This window comes from Eulemur rufifrons, chromosome 7, assembly GCF_041146395.1.
Source record: "Eulemur rufifrons isolate Redbay chromosome 7, OSU_ERuf_1, whole genome shotgun sequence".
In the NCBI taxonomy this organism is placed as follows: domain Eukaryota; kingdom Metazoa; phylum Chordata; class Mammalia; order Primates; family Lemuridae; genus Eulemur; species Eulemur rufifrons.
In genome coordinates this window covers 204240142-204263432 of record NC_090989.1, presented here as the reverse complement: position 1 = coordinate 204263432, position 23291 = coordinate 204240142, and the positions used below count along the sequence as shown (strand labels likewise).

The following is a 23291-nucleotide window of genomic DNA, read 5'->3' as shown; positions in this document are numbered from 1 at the left end:
TGTACTCTGTAAGTGTCACTTAACTCAAGTTAATCAAGTCTTCTATGTTTATATCGAATTGCTACCTACATGTCCCATCATATTGAGAAAAAAAGTGTTGAAATCTGTAACTGTGGATTTGTCTGTTTCTCCTTGCAATTATGTCAGTTTTATCTTGAGACACTTTGAAGCTCTGTCATTAGGTGCATAGACGTCTAGCAGTGCGCATCCGCTTGAGGATCTGGCCCTTTTATCCTTACGATGGACCCTCATTAGCCCTTGCAACATGCTTTGCTCTGAACTCTACTTGGTCTGATGTGAATAATATAGCCACTCCAGCTTTCTTTGAATTAGTGTCAGCATGATATTTTTTTTTCATTCCTTTTAATTGTGCCTTTGTATTTAATGTGGGTATGTTGTAGGTGGAACATAGTAAAATCTTGCTTTTTAATTCAATCTGACAATCTCTGGATTTTAATTGGAGTGTTTAGATCATTTACATTTACTACTATTATTGATATTGTGGGATTTAAATCTATTGTTTTACTATTTCTTTTCTATTGTTTTTTCTTTTCCTGCCTTCTGTCAGATTAGTTAAGTTTTTAAAAATGACTCCATTTAATCTCCTTTGTTGACTTATTGGCTATAACTCTTTGATTATTTAGTGGTTTTCATGGAGTTTATATTACAAATCTTTAACTTAGCTTAGTTTGCCTTCAAGTGACATTATACCACTTAAATTATATAGGCATACTTCATTTCATTGTGCTTTACTTACTTTGCAGATACCGCATTTTTTACAAATTGAAGATTTGTGGCAATCTTGCAACGAACAAGTCTATCAGCACCGTTTTTCCAAGAACCTGTGCTCACTTTGTGTCTCTGTGTCACATTTTGGGAATTCCCACAATATTTCAAACTTTTCATTATTATTGTATCTGTTATGGTGATCTGTGATCAGTGATCTTTGATATTACTACTGTAATTGTTTTGGGGTGCCACAAACTGCACCAATATAAGACAGCAAACTTAATCGATAAATGTTATATGTGTCCCGACTGTTGTACTAGCTTGCCTTTCTCTCATCTCTCCCCCTCCCCTCTAGCCTCCCTGTTTCCTGAGACACAGCAATATTGAAATTAGGCCAATTAATAACCCTACAAGGGCCGCTAACTGTTCAAGTGAAAGGAAGAGTCATATATTTCTCACTTTAAAGTGATTTAAATTTAAATCAAGTGATTTTGATTTAAATCAAAAGCTAGAAATGATTAAGCTTAGTGAGGAAGGTATGTTGCAAGCCCAAATGGGCTAAAAGCTATACCTCTTGCACCAAACAGTTAGCCAAGTTGTGAATGCAAAGAAAAAGTTCTTGAAGAAAATTAAAAATGCTGCTCCAGTGAACACATGAGTGATAAGAGAGTGAAATAGACTTATTGCTGCTATGGAGAAAGTTTGAGGGGTCTTGGTAGAAAAATCAAACCATAAAATAAGATAAAATAAAATAAAGCTACAACACTCCTTTAAGCCAAAGCCTATCCAGAGTCAGGCCCTGTCTTCAGTTCTATGAAGGCTGAGGAGTTAGGAAGGTGCAGAAGAAAAGTTGGAAGCTGTTAGAGGTTGGTTCATGAGGCTGAAGGAAAGAGGTCATATCCATAACATAAAAGCACCAGGTGAAGCAGCAAGTGCTAACGTAGAAGCTATTAATGCAAGTTACCCAGGAGATCTAGCTAAGATAATTGGTGAAGGTGGCTGCACTAAACAACAGATTTTCAATCAGCCTTCTGTTGGAAGAAGATGCCATGTAGGACTTTCAAAGCTAGAGAGGAGAAGTCAATGGCTGGCCTCAAAGTTTCAAAGGACAGACTGACTCTCTTGTTAGGGGCTAATGCTGCTGGTGACCTTAAATTGAAGCCAGTGCTCATTTACTATTATGAAAATCCTAGCATCCTTAAGAATTATGTCCACTGACAGATGGATGAATAAAGAAAATGTGGTACAATGAAATGTTATTCAGTCTTTAAAAAGAGGGCAATTCTATCGTTTGTGACAATATGGATGGACCTGGAGGACATCAAGCTAAGTGAAATAAACCAGGCAGAGAAAGAGAAATAGTGAATGATCTCTCTTATACATGAAATCTAAAAATAGCAAAGTCATAAAAGCTGAGAATAGATTAGTGGTCACCAGAGCCTGTGGGTAAGGGAAATGGGGAAATGTTTGAGAAAAGGTGCAAAATTTCGGTTAAATAGGATGAATAAGTTCTGGAGGTCTAAAGTGTACAACATAGTGATGATAGTTAATAATACTGTATTGTGTACTTGAAGTTTGGTAAGAGTAGATCTTAAATGTTCTCACCATGAAATTAAATAAAGTAAAATAAGATAAAAGATAAAAGAAATAGCTAACTAGGTGAGGTGATGAGCATGTTAGCAAGCTTGACAGGGGTAACAATTTCATACCACATAGGTATATCAGTACCTCACATTTTATACCTTAAATATTAAATATAGAAAATTTTTATTTGTCAGTTATATTTCAATAAAGCTGGGGAAAAAGATATAAAGAAAAGAAAACAAGGACAAGTAGAAGTTTATAGTCAAGGAGTAGGGTGTGGTTTAGTGGATAGAAAATTACTAAGGAAACATTAAGGCTAGGTGGATTCTTGCCAGATTCTTGTGCAACAGAATTCTTGCTGAGGGTAAGCCAGGGTGATAAGATGTCAAGGATGGGGGAATTTTGCATATACAACCCAGCAGATTTCTTGCTAAAGCTGGGCTAAACAGACCAATGATGGAGCCCAAGATCAGGGCCTTGAGGACTTAGAGGAACCTGACTAGAGTTAGTTCAAAGAGAGTGTTTGTCAGGGTCATTCCATAAATCTGAAATCTGTGTCTCTATTTGTTTTTTAAAGCACAGAGTAAACTTTTCTCAAATGCATTTCCTTTTACAACCAGTGAAGACCAATTTCTGGGAGGGCTCACTAGCAAATTATATTTGCTGACTTTGTACTGTGGTGAAATTGTGGTTGTATCTCCCCTTCTTCTGGTTGAATTTAATTTTCATTACCTTTAAAGACTATTTAAGTAGGTGAGCTCAGACTTTAGTTCAATAACATTTCCCTTTCCTGCTCTTTCTCATTCTCTCCTTTCTCACATTTACACCTGCACATCTTTCTCCAGTATCAAAGTTTGAATAAATTTTGATTTGCTAATAATAATATTTTATATTGCCATATGCCTCTCATTTTATGCTTTGGACAAACTTGAGAGACAGTGCAAGAAGCTCTTTGTAATATATAATATGAAGCATTAAGGAAAAATTTTAAAAATGTAATAGCTTAATTGAGGTATAATTGACACACAATAAACTGCTCATTTTTAAACATTGTACAATTTGATGAGTTTTGATATATACACACAACCATTAAGCCATTACCACAGTCAACATAAGGAACACGCAAGTTTTGATGTGCCTCCCTTAAAAGTCCCTCTCTCCCACCCTCCCCACTTCCACTGTCTATCAGAACAGGTCTGATGGTGCCCCAGGGCAGTCCCACCCTGCCTAGAAAACACCATAGAGAAAGACAGCGAACACACTTCCCACTCTGGAGTTCTACAAGAATTTAAAGGATATTAAGTGTACTATAAGTCGCTTAAACCAGTATTAAAATATAGGATTTTTTCCAGAAAAGGTGGTGCTAAAAATGCATGTAGATGAAAGCTTTTATGTGTTCAATTTTCAGCAACCTATGTGAGAAATTATTAGGTATGCCATGATACATGTACACTTTCATATTCCACAACTATGGTAACATCATTTTGGTGTTCATTTGCAATGGACTGAATGTTTGTATCCCTCCCCAAATTCATATGTTGAAATCTTAGTTTCCAAGGTGATGGGATTATGAAAAGGTGGGGCCTTGGGGAGTGATTAGGTCATGAGGGTGGGGCCCTCCAGGAATAGGATTAAGGCCCTTATGAAAGAGGCCTCGGAGAGCTGGCTTGCCCTTACCACAACACAGAGACACAGCAGGAAGGTGCATTCTATGAACCAGAAAACAGGCCCCCATCGGACACCGAATATACCAGTGCCTTGATCTTGGACTTCCCAGCTTCCAGAACTGTAAGAAATAAATTTCTGTTGTTTATAAGCCACCAAGGCCATGGTATTTTGTATTCACAGCCCAAATGGACTAAGACACCCTTCATTGTCAGTTCAATTCACCATGGAGTATGTGGGGCCTATATGTCCCTGGAGCTGGACAGGACACACAAGGGAATTGGTGTTGCCTGTCTTAAAAAGTTTGGAGTTTTGGTAGAAATGAGCTGAAAGGAGTAGAAAAGTAAGAAAAAAGTAAGCGATATCTGTTGAGCTCCCCCATGTGCCAGAAACTGCGAAAATGGTTTGCCCTCTTTATCCTATTTAAATCTCTCAGCAAGCCTATGAGGTAGGTAGGTTCTATTAGCCTATTTCCAGATGGGGAAATAGGCTCAGAGAGGTTGAGTATCTTGCTCAAGGTTATAGAAGTATCAGCGGCAAGGCTGAAAGTAGTAATGGGCCATTTCTACTCAGGGAGAATTAAGAGAGCTTGGGATCATTCCTTCTGTGACTCAGCATCACATTAGTCTTGAATTCAGACAAAATTTATCAAAGGCTCATAAGCCATATGTATTCAGATATATTCTAGACAGGAAAGATACTTTATTTCTCTTCCATGGGGATATATGTGTTGTTCATTTTATTTTTGAATTGAACTGAACATGAAAGCCAATTTTTGTTAAAAGAGAATCAAATAAAGTAAGCTAATTAGTTGTTTTTTAAAATTTCAAGCATTTAAAATACTTGAATACTTGTCATTTGTAATAATATGTATACAAAAGAGAAGTAGAAGATAATTCTATATTTTAAAAGTTTAGATTCTACATGGTGATTGTGGGACATGAGGTTGAAAACCATTAACTGGGCATATTATAGCTTTTCACATTTAATGATAATAGATTTGTTTGTATTAATGTTTTTCATGGTCAGACTAAAAAGGCTTAATTTTGAATAACTGTTTTTATCTTTAGCAAACATGTCTTACTTTTATTGGTCAACAGAGATATAAGAGCTCAATTTATTGCAGGGCACTTGAACATATCATGGATTGTTTAACTTGATTTTGAGGACTATATTGTGGATATTGTCTACGTTATATATACAAAGGAAGTAATGAACTAGTAGTAAGTACTAGTGTTAGATCCGGTTCCCCTCGGCCCCAGGAACAGAGAGGCAGAGTCATTGAGGCTGCAAAAAGGCAAAGGAGTTTATTGGCTAGCCCGAGCTAGGGTCCAAATTCCAGAGCACCAACGCAGTGGCCTCTCCACGAACTAGGACCCCGCCCTGGGGTAAAGGTTAAGCTTTTGTACTTTTCTGTATGCTAGTTTTCACACGACACGTTAGTCTGCACACGACACACTAGTCTGCACACGACACACTGGTCTGCACTTCATCCCCCTTTAGTTTATTTGTCCTTTTTTAGAAGTGGCTGATCGCGTTGGCTCCTGGTTTGTTGACTCTAAGCTTCGGGCTTTTCGTGCTGGCGCCAGTTGTAGTTAACGTCATCCAGGGGAAGAGGAGGGTCTCCGACGGGGGAGGGGGGCTGTTGTTGCATACCTTCTAGCTTTTGGTTACAAGCGATACTGGGAACACACGCCCTGCACAAGCCGTTCATGCACTGATCACGTCTTGCTCTTCTTATCTACTTAGTTGGTTGGAGGGCCCCTGGACTGTCCAGCCCTTTATCAGGAAGTAACTTGCGGTTACCTCCCCAGGGCTTTGTTTTTCTTTACTTTAGTGACGCCTGCCATGGCTCCACTTACGCTAAGCACCAAGCCAGCAAGCCATATATACAGAAGCAGAACTAGGCTGTTAGCTTCTCACATCCAGGAAGCCTAGCCTATCAGGGAGTTACCTTTGCTCTTATCCCTGTTTTTCATTCTGATTAACTATATTTATCAAACAACTAAAAGCAAGCATAGTCACAGAAGCAAATAGCATCAGTTAGAATCAAAGAGAGCACACATTTTCCTACTATCAATTCCTGTTCTTCACTAGAAATTACTTAGGAAACAATTTTGGAAGATCAGTTGTCATCTGGGGCCAAGAATTGAGTTCTAGTAAAATATAGAGGTAGATATTTTAAAAATGAGAAATCAAAATATATTTTGATTGTATATTTCTCATATTTTCATTTTATTCATAAACTTTTTTTGGAAAGTTGCCAAGAAAAAGGCATAACAGAATTTGCGCTTTGTTCAGCAGACCCCTTGGGCCAAACGGTCACACAGGGTGAACACAGAGACAAGCAAAGATGGCTCCAGCCATCGTCAAGGACCCAGACGTGGGAAAGAAGCGATGAAGACAGAGCTGACGCCTGCTGGGCGCCATCCTCCAGGGACTGGGCTTCTGGTCCTGCCGCCTCCTCCCTCCAGCCACCAGGGCTGGGGGAACAGCGGGCTGGGCTATGGCAAATGACCCCTGAAACCTGCGCTGTTTCCGAAGACAAAGACAAATACAGTTTGGATTCTTAAAACAATGAAAATGAATGCCTGTGGAGGTCTGCTGGGAACAGGACTTCTAAAAGGCAAATATGTCTGGAAGGCTGTGGTCGAAGGTCATTTTTGCGGGCTATAAGCGGGGTCTCGGGAACCAAAGAGAGCACACAGCTCTCATTAAAATTGAGGGTGTTTATGCCCGCGACCAAACTGAATTCTATTTGGGCAAGAGATGTGCTTAGGGACACAAAGCAAAGAACAACACAGTGACTCTTGCCGGGAAAGGTAACTGGGGCCCATGGAAACAGTGGCATGGTTCGTGCCAAATTCTGAAGCAACCTTCCTGCTAAGGCCCTTGGACACAGAATCCGTGTGATGCTGTACCCCTCAAGGATTTAAACTAATGAAAAGTAAATAAATAAAAGCGGATTTTTCCTCTTGTAAAAAATAAATAAATAAATAAATAAAAAATAAAGTGCCAGTCTAGCCATCAGGAAAACATTAAGATGAGACAGAGGAATAAGCACAATTTTTCTCATAAAATAAATGGATGTTAAATAATGAAATATACTAAGCGGTAAAACAATTAAAGCTTGGAGGTTTTAGGGTGTAAATTAAAAATGGAGAACAGTGTTATTTAAATCATATCAGAAGATGAAATATGAGCTGCAAGTCCAACTGCATTCTCCAGGAATCTGGGCAGATACCTGAGAGACAGGCTGTGATAAAGTACTACCCAGCCGGGGCTGGGGACTCCTCCTTGCACTCTGAGAATTCATAGATTACAGCAGTGTCTGGTTACAAACCTGACATTTGCTGCAACTGAATAAGGCAAGTGTTGGGCGAAATGAGCCACCTTTTCCTTCTGTCTTTCAGAAATAATTATTCTTAGTTAAAGCACTTGTTTCTTCCTCTTTTCATCTATTTTTCCATCTCAAGCTCAAGTGCCAAAGTATTTAGCTATTAAACATGTTACTGTTTTCTTAGTTTATTCTCTGTCCAGCCCAACATTTATGTTTAATTTTCCTAATTGGTTTTATGTTCCTCATTGTTTCCATCACTTACTGAGTTTTTGTGCTCCAAATGTATATCCTTTCATATTTTAATGGATGTAAATATGCTTTATAACTATTTAAAAGTCACTTTTTAAAGTAATTTATTGAGTGAAAATTCTCTCCTCAGCATTTTATTGGGGTCAGTGAGGACAGAGCTTTTTCCCTCGAAAGAGTTGCCAGGGAAACCTCCTCTGATTTCTTTATTAAAAGGAGGCCCCTTCCTATTTCTCTATTTCAATACCTTTCCTATTGACTTCAGATCTATCAGACATTAAAGTTACTTCCCACTTGTGTTTCTGAACCTGCATTCTGATGATCCCCACGGTAGGCTGTGGGCTTTGTGAACGCAGGGACGGCGTGTGTCTAATTCAATGCCATGTCATGTCCCTAAGGTAGAACTAGTAGAAGCACAAAAAAGATCTGTGAAAAAGTTAATGAATGCATCACTCAACGGATCAATCAGTGGGAAGACTGGCAGAAAAATAAAAAGATCTTGAGAGGAGATGACAGACCTTGTTTTTATTTTGAACGAGAAAATCTGTGTTTTCAAATTATCACAAATCTAATCAATAATGTTGACGAGGCTGTCTTCAAAATGGTGCTTGCAGAAAAAGTGAGAGAAAGGCAAAACAAGAAAAATGATGTGGATCCTTAGCATTCTGCACGTCTGCTAAGTGGCAGTTTAACCCCAAGGATACATTTCATTCTATTGTCAGTATGTGTACGTAACATATGTAAACACACAAACGATGTAATATTTATATATATATCTTTTAAAATCAACTACTGAGATACAATTTACATACAGGCACTCATGTTAAGTGTATAGCACAGTTATATGAATTTTGACCAATGTGTACATACAGTTGTGTGTCACTATCTCAATCAAGATATAGAACATTTCCATTACCCGGAAAAGTTTCCTCAGGCCCTTTTGTGGCCAATCCCCACCTCCCTGCAACCAGTGATTCTCTTTCAATGACTATAGTTTTCCTGTTTTCACATTTTATGTGAACAGAATCTTACAGTGTATACTTGGTAGTTGTTTTTTTTTCATTCAGCAAGACTTTTTAGATTCATCTATGTTGTACACATTACTCCTTCACCTTCTTTTTTGCTCAGTAGTATTCCTTTTATAGCTAGGTAGTAGTATGAGTATACTAAAATGTATCATCACTTGTTGATGGACGTTTGGGTTGTTTCCACTTTGGGATAACCATGAATAGAGTTGTTGCCACAAACATCCGTGTAAAAGTTTTGTGTGAGTATATGTTTTTGCTTTTCCTGAGTAACTGCCTACAAGTGAGATTTGGGGATCATATGCTAAATCAATGCCAAACTGTTTTCCAAAGCAGTGTATCATTTTACTTTTTTATCAGCAATATATGAGAATTCTAGTATAAGCAATGTATGAGAATTTCACATCCTTACCTACATTTGGTGCTATCGATCTTTTTAATTTTAGTCATTCTAGTGAGTTTGAAGTTATTCTCATTGTGGTTTTAATTTTTAATTTTTTGATGACTAATAATGCTGAGCGTCTTTTCATGTGCTTAATGATTGTTCCTGTATCTTTGGTGAAGTGTCTTATTACATATTTTCCCCAATCTTAATGATATTTTCTTTAAGTTGTAAGGGTTCCTTATATATCTATAGTGTTTGGATAAAAGCTAGGAGGAAAAGCAAGTTTGGCTGGATTGCAGCAAGCCAGGGGGAAAATGGTAGGAGTAAGGCCCAAAGAAACAGGGGTGGCGGGACACAGATCACACGGGATTTGAGGCACAGATAAGAACTTCAGATTCATAAGTAGATGGCAAATCACCAGATGATTTGAAGAGGTGTTGGCACAATCAGGCTTACATTTTATGCCACCAAAACCATTAGATCTCCCTTAATAATGTTGACTAAAAGCTATTTCTTTAGTATTTATTGTGTTTATATTTAGTGTGTATATTTTTAGTATTTGTCATCATGCTTAATAAACTTTTAAAGTCTCTCTTAGAAAAGTGTTTTCCAAAGTTTTGGGGATTCTCCCCGCCCGCCCCCCCCCCCACACACACAAAGAAAAATAACAAAAGCAAAGGCAAGTATTGGGAGTCCAATTATGACACATGTCCCTCTTGAGCATCATAACGCCTCTGACATGTTTCACCTAAGAAAAATGAATAAAGTTCAAACTTCTTGCTGTGCTTAACCCAGTTTCCCAAACTTCTTTGACTACAGAATCTGACAAAACAGTACTCGTGGTTGCGCAGTTTGAGAGATACGGCTCTACAAAACCACTGCACGGCATCGCCAAATGAGCATGGCCTGGAAACTGGACAAAGGTCCCAAAAAAGAGAGATTCATAGCAGAGTAAAGAGAATGAATAAATATATGAGGATGTATTTACTTTTTGCACTGTAGAAAATTTTCAGATTATGTTAGTTTTAAATAAGCAAGTTTGCTTTAATATAATAATTCTCATTGTAAGTCATTTTCTGATGAGACATTTGTTGTATCATGAAAAAAGTAGTAAAACTTTGTTACACTGGGATGGAGATGAATATTAAAGTCTCCATTCAAGACTCCTTCATGCAGGGAGAAGTGATCTTAAATTCCAGGATTCTATGAGATGAGTCAACTCTGTGAGGCGCAGTCTCTGCACCTTACCAGGCCTGCAGGGGCTGTGTGCCTTCATAGGAAACAGCCACCAGCTGTGATTGCTTCATTCCGAGGTCATTGTGGCCTCAAGCCAAGTCTTTTTGACACACTCAGTTCATTATAAAACTCAGGTGGACAATTGTTGTGGGCCAAATTGTGTCCCTTCAAATTTCATATGCTGAAGCCCTAAACCCCCGCTCCTCAGAATGCCTCAGGGCCTACACAGAAATAATTACGGTGAAGCGAGGTTATGTGACTGATTTCCTTATAAAACAGGGAGATTTAGAAACAGACACACGCAAACCAAGGGACAATCGTGTGAGGACACAGCAAGAAGGTGGCCATCTGCGAGTCAAGTGTGCTGACGCCTTGACCTCGGACTTCCAGCCTGCAGAACTGTGGGGAAATAAGTTTATGTTGTTTAAGCCCCTCAGAGTATGGTATTTTGTTATGGCAGCTCTAGTAAACTAATACAAATATTTCTAGGGACAAAAAGCCATGCGCTTTGTTATCCTAGTGGGATGATTTCAACATTTGTTGTCTACTTCTATCTTGAGATCCTAAAAGGCGGCAGTGAGAAACGTTCCTATGGAGCCTATGAAGCAGAGTTGATTACTAAAGGCAACGCCTCCCGCCGCATGCGATGCTGTGTCTTCTTCTGGACAGCAGAGGGCCTGGAGGGGACAGGACCACCTGCCCTCAGGAGAGCAGTTTCCTGGGTTGCCCTGAGCTGGGGACTGTGACCCCTGCAGCTGCACGCGGCCTGGGTAGCCCAAAGCAAGACTGTGAAGGCAAAATCTTACTAGCCAGGCCCAGATGCAACGTTTCCTCCCATCACTGCTCTTTTGTGAAAAATCTTCTAAATACATATTTTTGTCCCCAAATAAATACAGTGTTGGACACTTTCTGACTAGAAGGTTAGTAGGAAGTTTGCATTGTTAGTATCTCTGTTGGATGAGTTTTCATGGTTGCAAAGTCAAGTCAGTTCATCCCTCCAACACCTCCTTGGGCCAGTGTCCCCTGAGACGACGTTTGACCCACAATCTAAAGGAACTCATCACAAGGAAAATAGGTGCTGGAGTGTGATTTAACACCTGTACAACTAAAATTGGTCACATTTATATCCGGAGGAAAGCAGCCAGGCGCAGCACTGGCAGCCACTGTGAGTCCTCTGTGTCCTCTCTGTGGTCTCCTGTGGAATCTGGTCACCTCTCAGACTTCAAGCCCCTCCTGTGTGGAGCCCAGCGAGGTGCTGGCTAGTCTCAGTTCAGGGGATACTCTGCCCTCCTTCCGATTTCTTTGAAGTGCCTAGAATCTGCCCTCTCCACACAGGAACTGTTCCCACTCACTGCTGGTAAAGCAGGGCACACAAACTGTCAGTTGACTCCATTTCAGTGATCTGACTTGTAATTCTCAATTTGTTTCTCTTCCTAGGATTTTAGGGCTTTTTACCAACTTATGAAAATATCTTTAAAACAGTAAGGTGAGCCACAGATCTAAGATGCTAAGCTTTAACCTAGTAAGTTCTTAAGGTTGTTTTTTGTTTTCCTCCCAAGGAACCAACTCTTTGCTGTACAACAGTAGAGGTTTTAACATAAAATAAATACACAAAATGACAGAAAGTGACAAAAATATTGGTATCTTCTTAGCTAAGTTCTTAACATATTTCTGATGTATGTAAGGAAAGAAAAACTGTCAAATACTTAGACAAGTACTGATTTTTTTTTAAAAAATAACTGAGCCTAAATCCATAGATTTGTAATTTTTTAAAAAATAGGAAAAGCGCTAGCATTTCATGAAATAAAATCTTTTGAAATAAACTAATACAATGCTATAAAATTGGTAAATCAAGGCAACAAATGACCGGCCGAAATAACAGACCAATAAGTGGGGAGTTTATCTGACTCCAGGGACCACGTTCTATAAAATAAATTCATTGACATTGCAAATATGTATGCAAAGTGTTACCAGCATAAAATTGTAGCAGAAATAAAAAGGGCAGTGGTCTTGCTCATGGAGTTGAAGGGTAATACCTGAATTGAAGTTCAGCTTTTTGAGCTGAAGGGGTCATTGGAGAAAAACGACGGAGATTGTGAAACCAAGGGGAATGGGTGGTGGCAGATTCCAGCTTTTGGACAGAGAGGGGGAAGGAAGAGTGACAGATGTCATTACAGTGAAGGGGAGTGAAGGAGGGGAAGAAAATCTTAAAATTAGCTGCATTTCCACAGAAGCATCTGATCCAGGGGCCAGCTGAAGCACAAAAATACCGACGGCCAAAGTGTAGGGTCACACACATTTCTTATGAGGGACGTCAGCATTTTCTAAATCCTCATCTACTGTGCTTGGCACACCACTATTTTACAGCCTTCCGGACTTTAGTCAACATCATTTGCGTAACTGCAGTGTGAGTGGCTGTGGGGAGCAGGGCCTGAGGGAAGGGCACCAGGGCAAACCTGCCAGCAACCGAGAAGACTTGCGCCTGTTGGGAAAATGCAACAAGCCACAGGGCCACGGACACAATTATAAAGATTGATCGTGTTACAGGAATAGTTGTGAATCTGATGAGCCTCACAAAGTATGTGGAGGAGGCAATTATGAAGCCCCTTGGTTATCTGGATCCAGACGTGCTGTTCTTTGCCAACGGTGCAAGCTCGGCAGAAAGCCTAGCTGTGCAATCAGGAAAAGCCTCCAGAAATTTTTTTCTCTGGGATTTCTTTATGAAGTAATAGTGTATGAAATCGACAATTATAGTGCAGTCCAAGACGGGGAATCGCTCTTAGGAGTCGACATTGTAGAAAGACTACTTTTTTTGCTTATGTGGGAAAGATCTTTACCCCCTGGAGTATTAAGAAGTCATCACATAATTGCCGCCCTCCACACTGTGTTCTGTAGTGCCTCCTTTATCGAAGCAGTGTGAGACCTGTTTCAAACATAAATCTGTTCTAGATTCAAATTTGTAATATATCCTGAATGTCATTTAGAGAGTCTTTTGTCTGGAGATTAAAAACCAGTTTACTTCCAGCAAAATGTTTTGATGTAAAATATTCTGAAAACAAAGATCTGATTTTGTTGCTGTTTTCTCCCTTGCCTGTTAATAGTTATTGATATCCATTTCATCTGGGCACATGTAAGTGGTAAAAATGTTTATAATATTTACACTGGATGATTCTTATTAAAAATAAAATACAGATGGTAATAGAGTCTGGAAATGTTGACAATATCTTTTTGATAGATTGAACCCCCTTGATTATTTCTTCTGGGGTAAAGGCTCAAGCTTATTCTGTGAAATTAGACATACAAATCACCAGAGGCAATGCCTGGCAGATGAATGTATGACTGATGGCAGCATTACTTCAATGCACATTGTTCATTGCAATTTTCACAGATTATTGAACTATTAATTACTAGTGAGAAACAGCACATCCAACATGTCATACCAATAAACTATTTATTGTGGACATTTTCTGTAATTCAAAAGACTGAAGAATCATCATTTATTTTAACCTTGTTAAAATAGTCAACTTGGAAAAGATATTTTCCTGTAAGAAATTTCTAATTGATTGCATTTTATTCCAATCACAAAACTTCCCCACATAAGTTGTACTATTAAAAATACATATGATCTGATAAAATATTAGAGGACATCCATTATGATATTCCTTCATTTTATGACTCAAGGACAGTATAAGATAGAAAATTAATAGTTAAAAAAATATAAATTAAGGAGAATATAAAAAAGGAATTTCTTGTTGAAAGAAATAAGCTAAAAGAGCCCTGGTATCACCTCTGCTCTTCTGAGAGAAAGGAGTGTGATGCTTTCATCCCGCTAGATAATCTAGTGAAACACATTTAACAACTGTCATTAAAATAGATTTTACCAAAGTAAGGACAACAGTTTGCTTATGAGCAACCAGAAATATGTAGTCTCACCAAAGTGCATTCTTTGGAAAATGCTGGATATATAAGGAGTGAGGCCTTTCATTAGTCATTATTATTATATAAATGTTGATTAGATGTGTATGTTCTTCAATTCAGGTGTTAACATGTCCCTTCCTCAGTAATTTTGTTAGGCCATTTGTATATCTAAAGCATAGATTAAGTAATATATTTTGTAAGATTTTAAAACTATTTTAAGCAATGTGTCCTTGTTTAGCCCAGTAATGAATATAAAATGGATCCCTACAGCTTATTTTAGAAAATGTACATTCCATAGAATTATTTAAAAAATAAATCATTTAAAATAGCCCATCTGTTTCGGCTATGTTAGCTGAACATTAGGACTTTGTCATATGCTGGAAATGTGTAATAATGTCATTTGAAGGCGTTACCACATTTAAAGGAATAAAATGATATTTTTAAAAAGTATAATTTTGTCAGGTGATATAATGGGGATATTGCCGTGGATCTGGCCTATTCCAGTTGCACAGCGTCCTTTGCTGGTTTATTTCCATTTAGGGATCATTTGCCATTCATATTTTCAAAGTCTTATTCCCAATGAAATAAAAATTGTGACATAGATATTTGGCTGAATGATAAAAAAGAACAAACAAAATATTTTCTTTTATTGGAGGTTGGCAATGTTTTACTCATGTTTAAAATTCGTAAATCTCTAAACTGTGGGTCAGAGTTCAAGCTGATGAAAACTGTGGAAGAAAGAATTGTGCAGGTTGGTCTACATTTGGAATCCATAATGCTCTCGGTCAGAGGCAATGAAGTTACAAAAGAAAAACCAATGCGTGAGCATTTCCCCAAGCAGAGAATCCCCTTTGATGCAATGCTGACAATATCTGGGTGTCTCAGGGTTCTTGAGGGGACACAGGTTGTGATATCTCTCCTGTGCGCCAGTTCACTAAGTGGTTTCATAACCACAAAGAAGAACGTGTCGTGGTGTGGCTACTCAGGCGCCTGAAGAATGGATGTGAGGTCTCTCTGTGAACTCTCGGTGCCACATCTCTGGGGTATCTGCGTGAGGTCTCTGGTGAGGACCCTGTGTCAGTTCTGGGTGGGAGGTCTCTAAGCCAGGTTTTTGGTGAGAATTCTGCATGAGGTCTCTGTGGAATCTCAGTATGAGGTTTCTATGTGAGTTGTGTGTGGAAAGTCTCTATGAAGTCTCTGAAAGAGGTTTCTGTGAGGTTTCTGTGTTAGGCCTCTGAGGCAACATGAGGACTCTACGGGAGCACTGTATGGGGCAGTGGGAGATCTCTGTGTGTGGTCTCTGTGGGAGGTCTGTGTGGGAGGTATCTTTGGGAGGTCTCTGTGTGGGTCCCTGTGAGAGGTCTCTCTCTGGCCTCTGTGGGAAGTCTCTGTGCTGAGTTTCTGTGTAAGAGACTATGGGGCCACATGAAGTCCCTGTGGAAGGTCTCTGTGTGATTCTTTTAGCGTAATGGGTGCAATGACCATGGGAGACCATGTATGAAGGCCCCATGCAATCTCTGTGTGGATCTCTGTGTGGGGCCTGTGGGAAGTCTTTGTGTGAAAAGTCGGAGGGACTGTGTGAGTTTCTCTGGATGGCTGTGCAGCAACCTGAGGTCTCTGTGTGAGTCTCTGTGAATTCTCAATGCAAGGTCTCTGTGGGAGGACTCTGTGAGAGGTCTCTACAAGGGAGTGGGAGGTCTCTGTGTGTTATTTCTGTGAGATCTCTGTATAAGGTCCCTATCTGATGACTCTGTGTGAGGTCTCTGTCTAAGGTGTTCGTGGGGATCTAAGTGTGAGATCTCTGGGAGTTCTCTGTGTCAGAACTACTGAAAGTCTCTTTGTGGGACTGTGGGACTGAGGGAGAGGTCTCTTAGAGTGATCTCTGTGGAGTTCTCCGCAGGGGGTCTCTGTGTGAAGCTCTTTGGGTATCTCTGTTCAAGGTCCCTGTGGGGCAACATGAAGTATCTGAGAGCTCTGACGTTCCTGTGGGGGGATCTCTGCGGGGGGTTTCAGCGTGTCTATGTGTCAGTGAGAGGTCCCTGTGTGCTGTCTCTGTGTGAGATCTCTCTGAGTTTCTTGTGCAGGGGTGTCTCTGTGGGTGTCTTCATTGCTGGCCTTACTGCAGCTCATGAAAGACAGAGCAGTAGACGGGCTAAAGGCCCTGCTCCGTCCTCTTTTCTTGCTGGTCCGTCAGCATTGCCGATGTGTGGCATTTCTCCTGGCAGGAGCCCTGGAGTCCATGTCCAGCTCTTCTACATCCCAGAACTCACCTCTCGGTGTCCAGAGAGAGCCCAGCAGAAGCCAGGCATGGCCCCTCCTCAGAGTGCAGTGTCTTACTCTGTGACCTTCTCCTGAGCTCCTGAGAGACCAGAGCCTCTCTCTACTCCAGGTCTCAGCCCCTCCTGCCAGTCCTGGCTCCACTGTCACTGCTGGGCCCCCCTGGAGGCTGCCTCAGTTGTGCAGGCCCGAGAGACAAGCCCTGGCTCCAGCAGAAGCCTGCAGCACCAGCAGCAGAGTGCTGGAGACTGTGCCCACTCTGCCCTCCACCCCAGGGGCCAGCCTGGTCCCGTTGTCATGTAGAGTGGCAGCACCTCCTGGCACAGGGCTCTCCACTGCAGAAATGAAGCCCCTGGAACTGTGACTGCTGCATGGCCTGCATGTGGCATAGGGCATGGACAACTCTCTCTGGAGACATGGCTCCTCCTCTCCCTGCTTTGTGGGGCCCCAGAGAAGAGTAAACCTATGCTAAAAGCAGAGTGAGAGCAGAGCAGGGACCACTCCTTACTGCCCACTCCCAACCCATTTTGGACAGGTCACTTCCACGCCCCCTGTATGCTCAAATCCAGTCTGACTGTCTCTTCCCCTGCCAGCCTCTGGAGCCAGCAAGGCCTGGAAGCCAGGTGAGACTTGCTATGCGACCCTAGGCCAGCCTCCCAGCCCTTCTAAGTCTCCACTGCTGTCCTGGGAGGAGTCCTGGGGCCATGTGCACGTGTACAGATCACCAGACTTTGAGTGAGGCCCTAAATTCCCTAGTCTTGGCTTTTCTACCCATTGTCACTGCATCCTTTGTAGAATCCAAGAGACGAATGTGCGCAAGCTTATCAAACATAGTAAGAAATTCATCTTCCCTAATTTGCTTTGTGTCCCTTCTAGTCTAGCCCTCTGTGTCAGCAGTTTCTCTAAGTTTATGATCTAGGAGCTAGGGCAGGGTGGAACCCTGTTGTGGGACCAGGATGGGCCACTGGGCTCCTGAAGTCTCCTCTCCTCTAAGCCTGTCCATGGCAGTGGGATGGCAGGGACTGCCAGTTTGCTGCACCATTCATGGCATCCTTATGCTGCATGCCTCCTTCTTTGGCTCCAACCTTTTCAATTCTCTCGCATCCCACAGTAGGTCCACAGCGTCCAACCATCAGAAGGTTGCTGCACACACAGAGTGTGTTCACCCGGAGCTCCCTCTCTGGAGGTAAGACATCGGTGAGACAGATGAAGGCAGGTGGCCCACGAGTAGGGCCCTGCACTCATGTGGGGCAGTGGTGTTCATGACCCTCAGCAGCCTCCCCAGAGCGCCCCTACCTATGACCTACACATGCACAGAGCTGGAAGATCTGTCCCCGCTGTCACTCTGAGTGTGGGAAAGGAGGAGACAGGCAGTGGGATGGTGACTCTGTACTTTCCATGAAGGCTGAACTAAGAGAGCCCATCTCCATCCCAGCTTTTATCAGGGAGAAGGGGCTTTCCAGGGGCAGGCATTGTCTAATCCCCACACAGGGGTCCCAGGGCACTCAGCTATGCTAAAAGCAAGGTGAGGCCCAGCTCCCTCCCCTCCAAACTTCTATCATTTTGTGAGACCTGAGGCCATGACGCTGTGGCACTTCCCAGAGCCTGCATGGGAGGGTTCAGCCCTATGGAGCCTCCATAAACCTGGGCCCTACAGCTGCATGACATTTGAGGCAGAGAGAAAGCAGTGGAAAGGCGGGTTGAATCAGCTCCCGGGTGGGCTCTTCATGGATTTTTCTCATCTTGTTTTTGGAGTGGTTTTGGTTGGCTGGTTAGTGTAACAGTGGTATTATGGATACATAAGGGTCAATGAAGGAAATCAGGATGAAAGCGGGTTCACAGCGCCACTGTCAGCTTCCCTCCAGGCCCCATCCCTTCTAGAAGCCAAAGCCCACACAAAGCATGGCACAGACAGAAGCCATTACCCTCTTACAAGGAAAACACACACTGGAGAACATTATTATGTATTTTGGATGTATTAACATGAGAAAAAGTAATTTTCCTCTACATAGATTGATTTTTTCTCTTGAAGACATGTTTTTGTACTAGGAAGGACTAGAGAAGAATTTTCTTATTGGCCCGAAAAGACACATCCTCGAAGAAGACAGTGCTTTGGGCAGTGGTGATAATGGCTGGATGCACCAGGTGGACGTGGCCCGTGGTGGCAGGGACTGGCTGGGGACACAGGCAGCCTGTGGTGGCAGGGACTGGCTAGGGACACAGGTGGCCTGTGCTGGGAGGGACTGGCTGGGGACCCAGCCTTCCTGGAGAGCACGAGTTGGGGATGCTTCAGGCCACACGGCTCATTGCCAAGTCGGACATGTTTCAAAGACTGTTCATTGACTGGCCTTTCCCTGATGGGGTGACTCCGGGCCTTGTGGGTGGCTGGTTGACAGCTGGCTGCATGGCTCTGCATTCTGCTCAGCCCTGGGTGGCAGGCTGGCCTGTAGTAGCCGGGACACTGACAGACAGGAGTGTGGAGCTCCTGTTTGCACTGGTTTATGTTCAAGGCATGAAGCTTGTGGTGAAGCATTATTTTCTCCTGTAGCCTCTGTCCGACCGCTGCAGTGTTGCTGTCCACACATGATCTGTTTCTCTGTGTTCCTTGCCTCTGGGCAGTGGTTGAGGCCGGCTTGCGTTTTGTCTTGGGACTAATCCATTGAAGAAATTGTCTGAGGATTTTTCCTAAGTGGTTTTCTGGAGGAGCCTGTTTCTTTGTTGGCAAGGGCTGGTGTCGTTCACCCTGAAGGGTGTCCTCTGTTCTCCTGACCCGGGTGATCTGGGAGGTTCCCAATTCTCCACACCTTTCTTTGTGCTTGTCTGACCTGAGCTTCCTACCGCTCTCAATCTTGTAAGCAAGGGCAAACAAATCCCCTTGAGGCTTGGATGAGTCCTGATATTTGGGGATCTTGTGAAGGGCATCTTCTGTTCCCCTGACCGGGGTAAATTGGGAGGTTCCCCATTCTTCACACCTTTCTTTGTGCTTTTCTGAATTGAGCTTCCTACTGCTCTCACTCTTGTAAGCAAGAGCAAGAAACTCGCTTTCAGTCTTGCATGAGTCCTGACAGTTGGGGATCTTGTGAAGGGCATCTTCTGTTCCCCTGACCGGGGTAAATTGGGAGGTTCCCAATTCTTCACACGTTTCTTTGTGCATTTCTGAATTGAGCTTCCTACTGCTCTCACTCTTGTAAGCAAGGGCAAGAAACTTGCTTTCAGTCTTGCATGAGTCCTGATATTTGGGGATCTTGTGAAGGTCATCTTCTGTTCCCCTGACCGGGGTGACCTGGCAGGTTCCCAATTGTTCACACCTTTCTTTGTGCTTTTCTGAATTGAGCTTCCTACTGCTCTCACTCTTGTAAGCAAGGGCAAGCAACTCGCTTTCAGTCTTACATGAGTCCTGACATTTGGGGATCTTGTGAAGGGCATCTTCTGTTCCCCTGACCGGGGTAAATTGGGAGGTTCCCAATTCTTCACACCTTTCTTTGTGCTTTTCTGAATTGAGCTTCCTACTGCTCTCACTCTTGTAAGCAAGGGCAAACAACTCACTTTCAGTCTTGCATGAGTCCTGATATTTGGGGATCTTGTGAAGGTCATCTTCTGTTCCCCTGACCGGGGTGACCTGGCAGGTTCCCAATTCTTCACATCTTTCTTTGTGCTTTTCTGAATTGAGCTTCCTACTTCTCTCACTCTTGTAAGCAAGGGCAAGCAACTGGCTTTCAGTCTTGCATGAGTCCTGATATTTGGGGATCTTGTGAAGGGCATCTTCTGTTCCCCTGACCGGGGTAAATTGGGAGGTTCCCAATTCTTCACACCTTTCTTTGTGCTTTTCTGAATTGAGCTTCCTACTGCTCTCACTCTTGTAAGCAAGGGCAAACAACTCGCTTTCAGTCTTGCATGAGTCCTGACATTTGGGGATCTTGTGAAGGTCATCTTCTGTTCCCCTGACCGGGGTAAATTGGGAGGTTCCCCATTCTTCACACCTTTCTTTGTGCTTTTCTGAATTGAGCTTCCTACTGCTCTCACTCTTGTAAGCAAGGACAAGCAACTGGCTTTCAGTCTTGCATGAGTCCTGATATTTGGGGATCTTGTGAATGTCATCTTCTGTTTCCCTGACTGGGGTGACCTGGCAGGTTCCCAATTCTTCACATCTTTCTTTGTGCTTTTCTGAGTTTAGTTTTCTACTGCTCTCACTCTTGTAAGTAAGGGCAACCAACTCGCTTTCAGTCTTGCATGAGTCCTGATATTTGGAGATCTTGTGAAGGTCATCTTCTGTTCCTCTGACTGGGGTGAGCTGGGAGGTTCCCAATTTTTCAAATCTTTCTTTGTGCTTTTCTGAGTTGAGCTTCCTACTGCTCTCATTCTTGTAAGCAAGGGAAACCCTCTCACTTTCAGTCTTGAATGAGTCATAGTATTTGGGGATCTTGTGAAGGGTGTCTATGGTTGCCCTGACAGGGGTAAATTGGGAGGTTCCCAATTTTTCAAATCTTTCTTTGTGCTTTTCTGAGTTGAGCTTCCTATTGCTCTCACTCTTGTAAACAAGGGTAAACAACTCGCTTTCAGTCTTGCTTGAGTCCTGATATTTGGGGATCTTGTGAAGGGCGTCTTCAGTTCCCCTGATTGAGGTAAATTGGGAGGTTCCCAATTCATTAAATCTTTCTTTGTGCTTTTCTGAGTTGAGCTTCCTACTGCTCTCACTCTTGTAAGCAAGGGAAAACCTCTCGCTTTCAGTCTTCCATGAGTCATAATATTTGGGGATCTTGTGAAGGGTGTCTATGGTTGCCCTGAGCGGGGTAAATTGGGAGGTTCCCAATTTTTCAAATCTTTCTTTGTGCTTTTCTGAGTTGAGCTTCCTATTGCTCTCATTCTTGTAAACAAGGGTAAACAACTCACTTTCAGTCTTGCTTGAGTCCTGATATTTGGGGATCTTGTGAAGGGCGGCTTCAGTTCCCCTGACCGAGGTACATTGGGAGGTTCCCAATTTTTCAAATCTTTCTTTGTGCTTTTCTGAGTTGAGCTTCCTACCGCTCTCACTCTTATAAGCAATGGCAAACATCTCCTTTGGAGTCTTGCATGAGTCCTGATATTTGGGGATCTTGTGAAGGGCGGCTTCAGTTCCCCTCACCGAGGTAAATTGGGAGGTTCCCAATTTTTCAAATCTTTCTTTGTGCTTTTCTGAGTTGAGCTTTCTACCGCTCTCACTCTTATAAGCAAGGGCAAACATCTCCTTTTGAGTCTTGCATGAGTCCTGATATTTGGGTATCTTGGGCTCCTGCAGCCCCAGGCTGCTCCCTCTGGCTGCCATGAGGTCACCTAGCACCTGGAAAGCTGGCCTGTCCCCAACAGGTACACTCTGGAGGTAGCTCTGGGGCACCTGAGAAGCCAAACTGTTTGCATCAGGGAGTAGATCAGTGACACTGTCTGGAAGGAGTACAGCAGCACGACAGACCTGAGGCTGATTGGCTGCTGACTTTGCTGCCACTCTGGGCTCAAATTCACTACCCAGAAAGCAGAGCTCTTCTGGATCTGGGGCAATAGACATTGTAGGGGGTGGAGGGCTTCTACTGGCTCCTGGAGCCTCTAAACCACTCACATGCTCATTTGTGGCTTGGAGGCTTGCCTGCATACTGGATCCCAAGGTGACTCTACGTTGTGTCACAGCTGCCCTGGTCTCCTCAGCCCTGGAAGACCGAGATCCTAAGTTCCTGCTCTGTTGGGTTCTGCCCATGAGGCTGTATGTGAGGGGTTTAGAAGGCCGCCTGCCCTCCTGTCCAGGCAGAGGGGCTGCTGAGGGCCCACGGTCATTATTAGATGGGGCCCTTTGAATGGTTTTCTGGATTTTCTTATGTGCAGAGGAAGCAGCAAGATGACTGGTCAGTGTGGAGAATGATTCTTCTCTTGTCCCCTTCTTTCTCAGACCTGCCTGACGTTGTTCTCCCAGGAATTTGGCCTCAGATTCATAATTGGCTGAAGAGTGAAAGGCACTCTGTGGAAGGGGTGAGGATTGAGCCTTTTTCAACTTAAGGACATTTATGGGCTTGAGGACCTTGAGGGGTATGCCCCACCTGTGCTTCACCCAAAACTTTGTAACATGCATTCCAAGATCCTGTTGCACGCGTGGACTGAGGAAGGAAAGATCCTGGGAAGTGTTTACATAGGTTTCTAAGCTTTTCGAGACTGCTAAATTTCTGGTTTCCACGTGGGTGTCAGACACGGAAAAACCACGGCCAACATCATGCCAGGATCGACCCACACTCCTGGAGGTCAAATTCTCGCTCAACTGCCTTGCCGTCTTGCCCAAATGGGTGTTCAGGATGTTTTCTAGAGGATTCTTATACACACTCGTCAGTAAATTATTTTCTGAGTCACTCCGTGAGGGCCTCATCAAGTCCCTTTCTGACTCTTCAGAGTTCACCTTCAGAACCTTCACTTGGGGGCATGTCATGCCCCTGGACAGATGGTTTGGTGCTTTCCCCAGAACTTGCCCCAGCTTTGTGCCTGGGGCCTTCCCTAGCTGGAATGTCACCTTGTGTACATCCTTGCTGCTTCCACTGGTGGACAAAAAAGACTTTAAGGGTGCATGTTTTCCCTTTGCCTGACACGTCTCTGGTAATTTTTCCTGAGGCTGTATCAGTTCCAGAGATTCTTGGGTTCTTCCCAGGTCACAGTGGTGTTGAATGAGCCACTTTTGAATGTGTTGCTCCAGTTGCTTCCGGAGCTCAGGGTTGATTGGAAAATTCTCCAGAAGAATGGAAGTCGAACATTCCTGGGAAAGGCTAGGAGAGGAAGGACTAAAGACTTCCTGAGATCTTCGGACCTCAGAGGGTAAAGTCCACCCACTCTCTAGTTGTTTACTAGAGGCCGATTCGGGGTGCTGAGTTTCCGCTGG

General features: G+C 42.8%; 1 pseudogene; it reads left to right on the top strand.

Annotated features, from left to right (window-relative positions):
* Nucleotides 1–6575: 6575 nt before the first annotated feature.
* Nucleotides 6576–6914, top strand: LOC138387145 (large ribosomal subunit protein eL33 pseudogene; annotated as a pseudogene).
* The last annotated feature ends 16377 nt before the right edge of the window (nt 6915–23291 follow it).